The sequence below is a fragment of the Gossypium hirsutum genome, chromosome A10 (assembly GCF_007990345.1).
Source record: "Gossypium hirsutum isolate 1008001.06 chromosome A10, Gossypium_hirsutum_v2.1, whole genome shotgun sequence".
NCBI lineage: Eukaryota > Viridiplantae > Streptophyta > Magnoliopsida > Malvales > Malvaceae > Gossypium > Gossypium hirsutum.
Genome location: NC_053433.1, coordinates 113,241,119 through 113,248,433, shown reverse-complemented (window position 1 = coordinate 113,248,433; position 7,315 = coordinate 113,241,119). Strand labels below are relative to the sequence as shown.

Here is a 7,315-nt window from a genome sequence, read left to right as displayed (position 1 = left end):
GGATCTATTACAACTTGGGCTGATCTTTCTCGTTTGTTTCTCAACAAGTTTTTTCCATCATCATGTGCAGCTGAGTTAAGAAGGGAGATCGTCGGAATAAGGCAAAAAGAAGCAGTCTCTTTATGACTATTGGGAGCAATTTAAGAAGTGTGCAAATTGCCCACAATATGGTATAACAGAGCAATCTCCCATCTAATACTTTTACGAAAGCCTGAAACCCATGGAGATGAATATGGTAGATGCCACTAGTGGAGGAACGTTAGTCAACATAACTCCTCAGCAAGCAAGAGACTTGATCTCCACGATGGCTACAAATTCTCAGCAAGTTCGAGCCAATCTTGAACCCCCTAAAAAGGTTCACCAGCTAAGTAATTCTACCATTGAGGATAGACTTGAAAGACTTACTAATATTGTGAATTCTCTTATTGCAGAAAAAGAAAAACCGGCATGAGTATGTGGAGTATGTGCTGCACCTGAACATACAACTGATGCATGTCCCAGTCTGTATGATGATACTATGGCTCATTTAGATGCTGTGGGAAATTTCCCTGGGCCACCACAAAGACGATACAACCTTTACGCTAATACCTACAACCCAGGATGGAGGGACCACCTTAACTTGAGTTATGGGGTCAATCCACGATACAACTAGCCATACCAAAATCAGGTTCCACAATAGCCGCAAGATTCAGCTAATTCTCTAAAAACTTTGGTTAATCAATTAGCATTGAGAAAATGAGTTCTCAAGGGAAGTTGCTGTCACAAATAGAACCTAATCCAAGACAACACGCAAATGCAATGACATTGCGAAGTGGAAAGGTACTGGAACTAATTCCTGGTAGGAATCTTGGCTAAGAAATAGCCCAGAAAAATCCCGAAAGTGATGAACAGGTCCAAGCGAAACCCCTATTGCCGAAAATTCAAAATCTATTTCCAGGACGATTAAATCAATGTCGAAAAGGTAAAGAAGACAAGGAGATCCTCGAAACATTCAGAAATGTCGAGATCAATTTACCACTGTTGGATGCCATAAGACAAATTCCGTGGTATGCCAAGTTCCTTAAAGAACTCTGCACCAATAAACGAAAATTAATAGGTAATGAAAAGGTAAGTTTTGGTTAGAATGTATCTGCAGTGTTACAGCGGAAAATGTCAGCGAAATGTAAAGATAGTGGCATGTTTGCAATACCATGCAAAATAGGCCATTTAGGAATTAAGAAGGATATGTGTGATTTAAGGGCCTCCATAAATGTCATGCATTTTTCTATTTATGAATCACTTAACGCGGGTTTTTTGACAAAGACAGGTGTTATCATTCAGTTGGCAGACAGGTCTATTGTGCATCCCGAAGGAGTTCTCAAGGACGTATTAGTCAAAGTCAATGGGCTTATCTTCCTTGCAGATTTCTATGTGATAAAAATGGAGGAGGATAACGCTTTTGGGTCTTCAGACATCTTGTTGGGGTGACCTTTCCTTAGTACTGCAAATACTAAGATTAACGTACGAAGAGGAGCCCTAACGATGGAGTTTGACGGGGAGATCGTAAAGTTTAACATTTATGACACTATTAGTCACTCAAGTGAAGTCTTGGACGTAAACTGTGTCGACATAATTGACTCATCAGTAGAAAAAACTTTTGAGTAATCTTATGGAGATAAATCTAAAATGATGTTTGATGATTTTGAATCTGTTAATAAATTATTGGCTCCTATGGATACTAAACTTCTACCTTCTGTTGTGCAGGTACCAGATCCGAAATCAAAACCATATCTCGAGCATCTTAAATTCACATTTTTGGAGAATGATGAGACTATTACCAGCTTAAAAGGGATCGACCCCTTGAAGGAAAATATGAAACCAATAAAAGAGGCGTAAGGACGATTAAACCCAAATATGATGGATGTGATAAAAAAGAGGAATTTCCAAACCCATACGAATGAAAGAATTCAGCTGGAACAGCCCCAATACTAGTTGAGGCATCAAGCTAGCGACGTTAAACAAGTGCTTGTTGGGAGGTAACCCAACCTTTATTTTTTACTTTTCTTAATTTTTATTATTTATTATTTATTATTTTATTTTATTTTATTTTATTAGTATTTATTATTTTATTTTATTTTATTAGTATTTATTATTTTATTTTATTATTTATTACTTTATTTTTAGATATTGATAAAATTAATTTCTTCTGTCTAAGTAAATCGAAGCGAAAATAGGGAGAAAAAAGAGAGAAACAAAATATTTGCATGCAAACAGCCCTTATCCAACCCCTATTCCAACCAGGAATAAGCTATCCCTGCTTTATGACTATCCTAATCCTGCAGCCAAACACCCATCTTTCAGCTTAATATAACCCAAAACCTTAATTTTTTTTTACCATTTTTTTCCCAAATCCCCTAGCCACTGAAACTTCTCCACCACCCCTCCCATCACCGATTTTAAGCCACAATGGTGAGAACCCGAAGTCGAGCCGCCACCACACGCGTCACTTACCCCATCGCCACCTCTCGCCGATTCTCCTTTTTCTTTCCTTCGGCACAAAATCGCCGCACCATCACCCTCATTTCCGCGTGCGTTGTCCTCTCTGACAATAATTACACGGGGAGTTCTTCTAAAATTTTCTTCCACCTATTTAATAATTTATTCCACATTGAGGACTATGTGTTTTAAGTAGGGGGAGGCATTCCTCATTATTTCTGTTGTTTTAGATGTTGATTTTTTATTGTTGTTGCTGCTTTGGTCGTTGTTGTCCATATAATTTTTTTAAGAATATTCTGCCTCTTTTCATGCCCAAGAATGTGACCACGACTTGCCCACTGTTTGACCCCATGCATGATTTTTGTCTACTGAGTTAGTTATGATTTTGTTTGTTTAATTGCATCTCCATTGTTTTATTTCTTTTAGGCTGAATAATTATGATTAATAGAGTTAACCCTAATTTACTTTTAGTAAATTTGATTAAGTCTAAATGAAAAAAGGACCCTTAATACAATTGCATGCTTAAAATATGTTCATGACTATTAAAGTGGTTGCTGAAACTTATTTTTGACACTTGATTGTTGCTCCTAAGTCTTCCAAAATTAAAAATTAGTTAAAAAATAATAATGTTTCCGTGGTTATGAGTACAACTTAAAACGTGACTAGCTGAGTAACCGGGGTAGGGTGCTTGGGTTGCCATCCTATTTCGCGTCAAAAGGTTGTGTGACGTGTTAAGTAAAACTCTACTAGCTAGAATTAATTTTTAAGAATATGTTGGGCTGAGTAACGGGGGTAAGGTGCTTGGTTGTCATCTCTTTTCATGTCAAAAGGTTCGATATGTTCTTAAGAAAAATAAAAATTAGGAGTATGTTGGGCTGAGTAACCGGGGTAGGGTGCTTGGCTGTCACCTCTGTTCGCATCAAAATGTTCAATATATTCCTAATTAAAAATAAATAAATAAAGTTAAATTAAAAAAAGAAAGCAAAAAAGACATATTAATAAAGTGTGGGGACTAAAGGTAGAAACGAATAGGGTGTCTTGATAGGTTTGGTAAATTACCTAATTTTCATGAAATAATCCAAGTCGATCTTCATTTTTGTGTGTGTTAATTGGAATACATTTTCAATTTTACTTAAAGAAAGCTAAGGTTTCTCTTTATTTTTCATATGCATTTTGACTAATTTTTATAAAACTTTGGAGTAGTATTTCTTTCATGGCAGTATTTAATTTTCACGGTGGACACGAACCATACTTGGGGGCAAGCATGGGCTAAGTAGGGGGAATATGATAATACTCTAGAATGACATATTTTATGTGCTAATTACATGTTTATTTTGAGTATGATCCTACTAATTTGGGCTATTTATGGCTCTTTGTCTTGTAGGGACTAAATTGAAGGCAAAAGGAAATTTGTGAGCAAAAAATATGAAATTAAAGATGAATTGGGCCAGAATGCGAAGTAGGAGCGAAGTGGTGCCGAAAATGCAAAGTATGGAAGACTTTTGAGGCAAAAATACAAAAAAAGAGATTTTATAACACAAGACTCTATCTTAATTCCAATTATATTAGGATAATTATTAAGAATTATTATTTAGATTTAATTTTAGGATTTATTTTCATTTATCTTTTATTATCTTTATTTATTTGTATTTATCTTTAGAATTTAATTAGGAATAGATTAGGTTTCTTAGTACCATAAATAGGGGATGAAGTGACACAAATTTTGGCCATCTTTTACTGTAAACACTCTCTTCCCCATAAATTAATATTTTTGTTCTTTCCATATTTTCTTTCAATAAAAATTATCTTTCCATTATTTTTGTTTTTCCCCAAAAATCATTAGCCACTAAATCTAATCTAGCCAAAGGTTGTTGAAATTCCCCAAAAAGGTTCATGAGGCTTAGAATCCGCGCTTAGCCTTCTCAACAAGGTATTCATCGCTTCTCAGCATTATGGGGCTGACGCTTCTGTCCATGTCCCTTAATAGGTGATCTTTTCAACTTGTGCAAGGAACGACCGCTTTGTACGTTTTGGGAAGGTTGCACAGTTGGTTCGTTGGCTTTTTGCATCAGAGGTTGGAGAGTCCAAGAGACAAAATAGCGTGCTATTCACCATTGGGAAGTGATGATCTAGCAGAAGATAGTCCCACAAAAGTAATTATTGGCTAGAGTCAGGTTCTGCCAAACCTTAAGTCTAAATTCTTAGAGATGGTGGTCGTAGGCGTCCTCTTCCACTATAACTAACTTACTCTACTTGAAAAGGGTCACTTAAAAGCTAAGAATTGAAACCAAGGCGAATGGAGATAACCGGAGGCTGGAAATCCACCATAACAAATCTTTTTCTCAACTTTATTTTTACTTTTAATTTCTAAAATTTCAATTCAACTTTTAATTTCGTTTTTATTTTATTTCACTCCCAGATCAAAAACTTTAAAATTCTATTTTTTATTTTTTTGGGAACGCAAGTTTTCTTCGGTACGATTCTACCCAGGATTTCGAGAAACAAGCATCCGTGCAATCCGGTCCCTGAGGATTCGATCGTACTTCCCCTTTACTATTCTTTTTCATTATTTTATAGGGAATAGGATATTTTTCGTGCTTTCAACGACCGCATCATAAACAGATATGGACTTTACTATTTATTTTTAGTGAGTAGCCTGGTACTAAAAATTAAACAGAAGAAGAAGCAAAACAATTAATGCAATAAAGAAATAATTAATAAAAGGAAACCTAATGCTTTTTCCTAGTCACATCGAATAGCCTATACACCATTTATCTTTTCTTCTTTTCATGTCAACAGTCGCGTCTGTTCAACAGATAGCTTTTCCCCAAAAAATTTCTTTTACCTGCTATCTTTTACTTCATTTCTTCCCCAAAACAATTTCAGTTTAGCCTTATTCTCCATCTTCCTTTCGGAGCAAGATCACTGTGGTTCAACGCTTCCCTCACTAGGTACGCTAGTTTTGCTAATGCTTCTTTTGCTAGTTTATGGGCCCGAGTATTCTCTGATCTGTGGATAAACTGGAAAGAAATCTCTTGAAGACAAGTTCTTTTACTTTGAATGTCTCTAATAATCGCTCTAATAACTAATTTATCCATTTTTGTTTATTGGCATTTCTTGATTATTGTTTTCGAGTCTCCCATTATTGTTGCTGAAGTTAAACCCATTAAGGATACTAACTTGATGACTTGTAAACCTGTATGAGTTTCTACTGTGAACGGGGATGAGACGTTATAATGAAGAGTCGTCTTTGAGGCTTTAAACTCACCCATTTGATCCCGAACACTGAAACTGATGCCGATCTAGAATTTCTGTTGTCAAAAGTTGCATCAAACTGAATCATCACACTTGTTGTCCCTCCCATTTGGTTGTGAACTCTTTCAGTATTAAAGTTGAGCTTTTTTTCTCGTACCTCTTCAAGTTCTGCTAAAATGGTTTTTCCTTCATGAACATGCTGATTCCATGAGCTCTAGATAGACCATAAAGTACAGTAAAAAGTTTGACACTGTTCCTTGGTACCCTCTTTGAAAACCCAGGTTAGCCACTCTCAGATATTATGATTTATATGAGTTGTGACCCAAGAGAGATTAAGATTTTGCCATACTTCTATGATTGTAGGGCATTGTCAAAAGACATGGTGGTTGTCCTCTTCTCCGACAAAACAATGAGGACATCTGACATTTGTGGTCGCTTGTGTCTAAAGTTGACTAGTGTAAGGATAAAATTCCATGAGATCTACCATACTGATAATGTAATTTTTTATGGTAGTTTTAAATCCCATAATTTTCTGCAGAAGTCTTTAATTTCGGCCTGTATTAAATAACTATTAGGAATCAAGCTAGCATCTTGTAATAGTTTATAAGCACTTCATACTGAATATTCTCCGGAAGGTTCTCCTTTCCACACTTGAAAATCTTCATGATTTGCTTCTGCAAGATCTTTTGGGCAATGTCCGTTTAGAAGGTATTGTATATTAATTTCATTTTCCATATCTTGTTTGTGCTATCAATTAGATCTACTACAATTTGCAATTCTTCATGGTCTTCTCTGTTTTGTCAACCATCTGTTTCAATCCCTGGGATCCAGCAATCATTCCATATAGAAATTTCATTCGCTCTTCCAACTCTCTAGCATAGCCCATTCCGAAGAAGACCATTTGCTGCCTAAATGCTCTTCTAGGTAAATGAAGGTAAATTTCCCAACTGTGCGTTTAAAAAATTCAAATGCAGATAATATTTTACTTTAAGGACTCTGGCTAATAAAAAATTCAGGTAATTAAAAAGGCGCCAGCCCTGCTTGGCTAATAACGCAATATTGAATTGGCTAAAATTTCCAAAACCCAAACCTCCGTTTTCTTTTAAAATGCAAATATTTTTCCAAGAACACCAGTGAATTCCCTTCTTCCCACTTCCCTTTTGCCACCAAAAATTAGCAATAATACCTTCCAATTCATCACAGAATGATTTTGGTAATAAGAAGCAAGCTATTGAATATGTCGGTATGGCTTGTAAAATAGCCTTTATGAAAATTTCTTTTCTACCCTGAGACAAATATCTAATACTCCAGTTATCAATGTGCTGTTTTAGTCTATCTTTCAAAACTTGAAAAGATTCCTTTTTTCTTCTACCAACTATATTCGACAACCCTAGGTAACGTTCTGGATCACTTGAACTTCGTACTCCCAACAAATTAACAACCAATCGTCTATCATCCTCCATTGTATTTTTGTTAAAAAAGACAGTTGATTTGTCAAAGTTTACACACTGGCCCGAACATTTTTTGTACTCACGTAGAATCTCCTTGATTACGGAAGCTCCCATTCTTGTTGCCTTCCCAAATA

General features: G+C 35.8%; 1 long non-coding RNA gene across 1 annotated transcript; it reads left to right on the top strand.

Annotated features, from left to right (window-relative positions):
- Positions 1-5,200: 5,200 nt before the first annotated feature.
- LOC107897803 (uncharacterized) lies at positions 5,201-6,466 on the top strand. Its single transcript, XR_001684283.2, has 2 exons — positions 5,201-6,011; positions 6,094-6,466. It is a non-coding gene; the product is annotated as an uncharacterized lncRNA (long non-coding RNA).
- Positions 6,467-7,315: the final 849 nt, after the last annotated feature.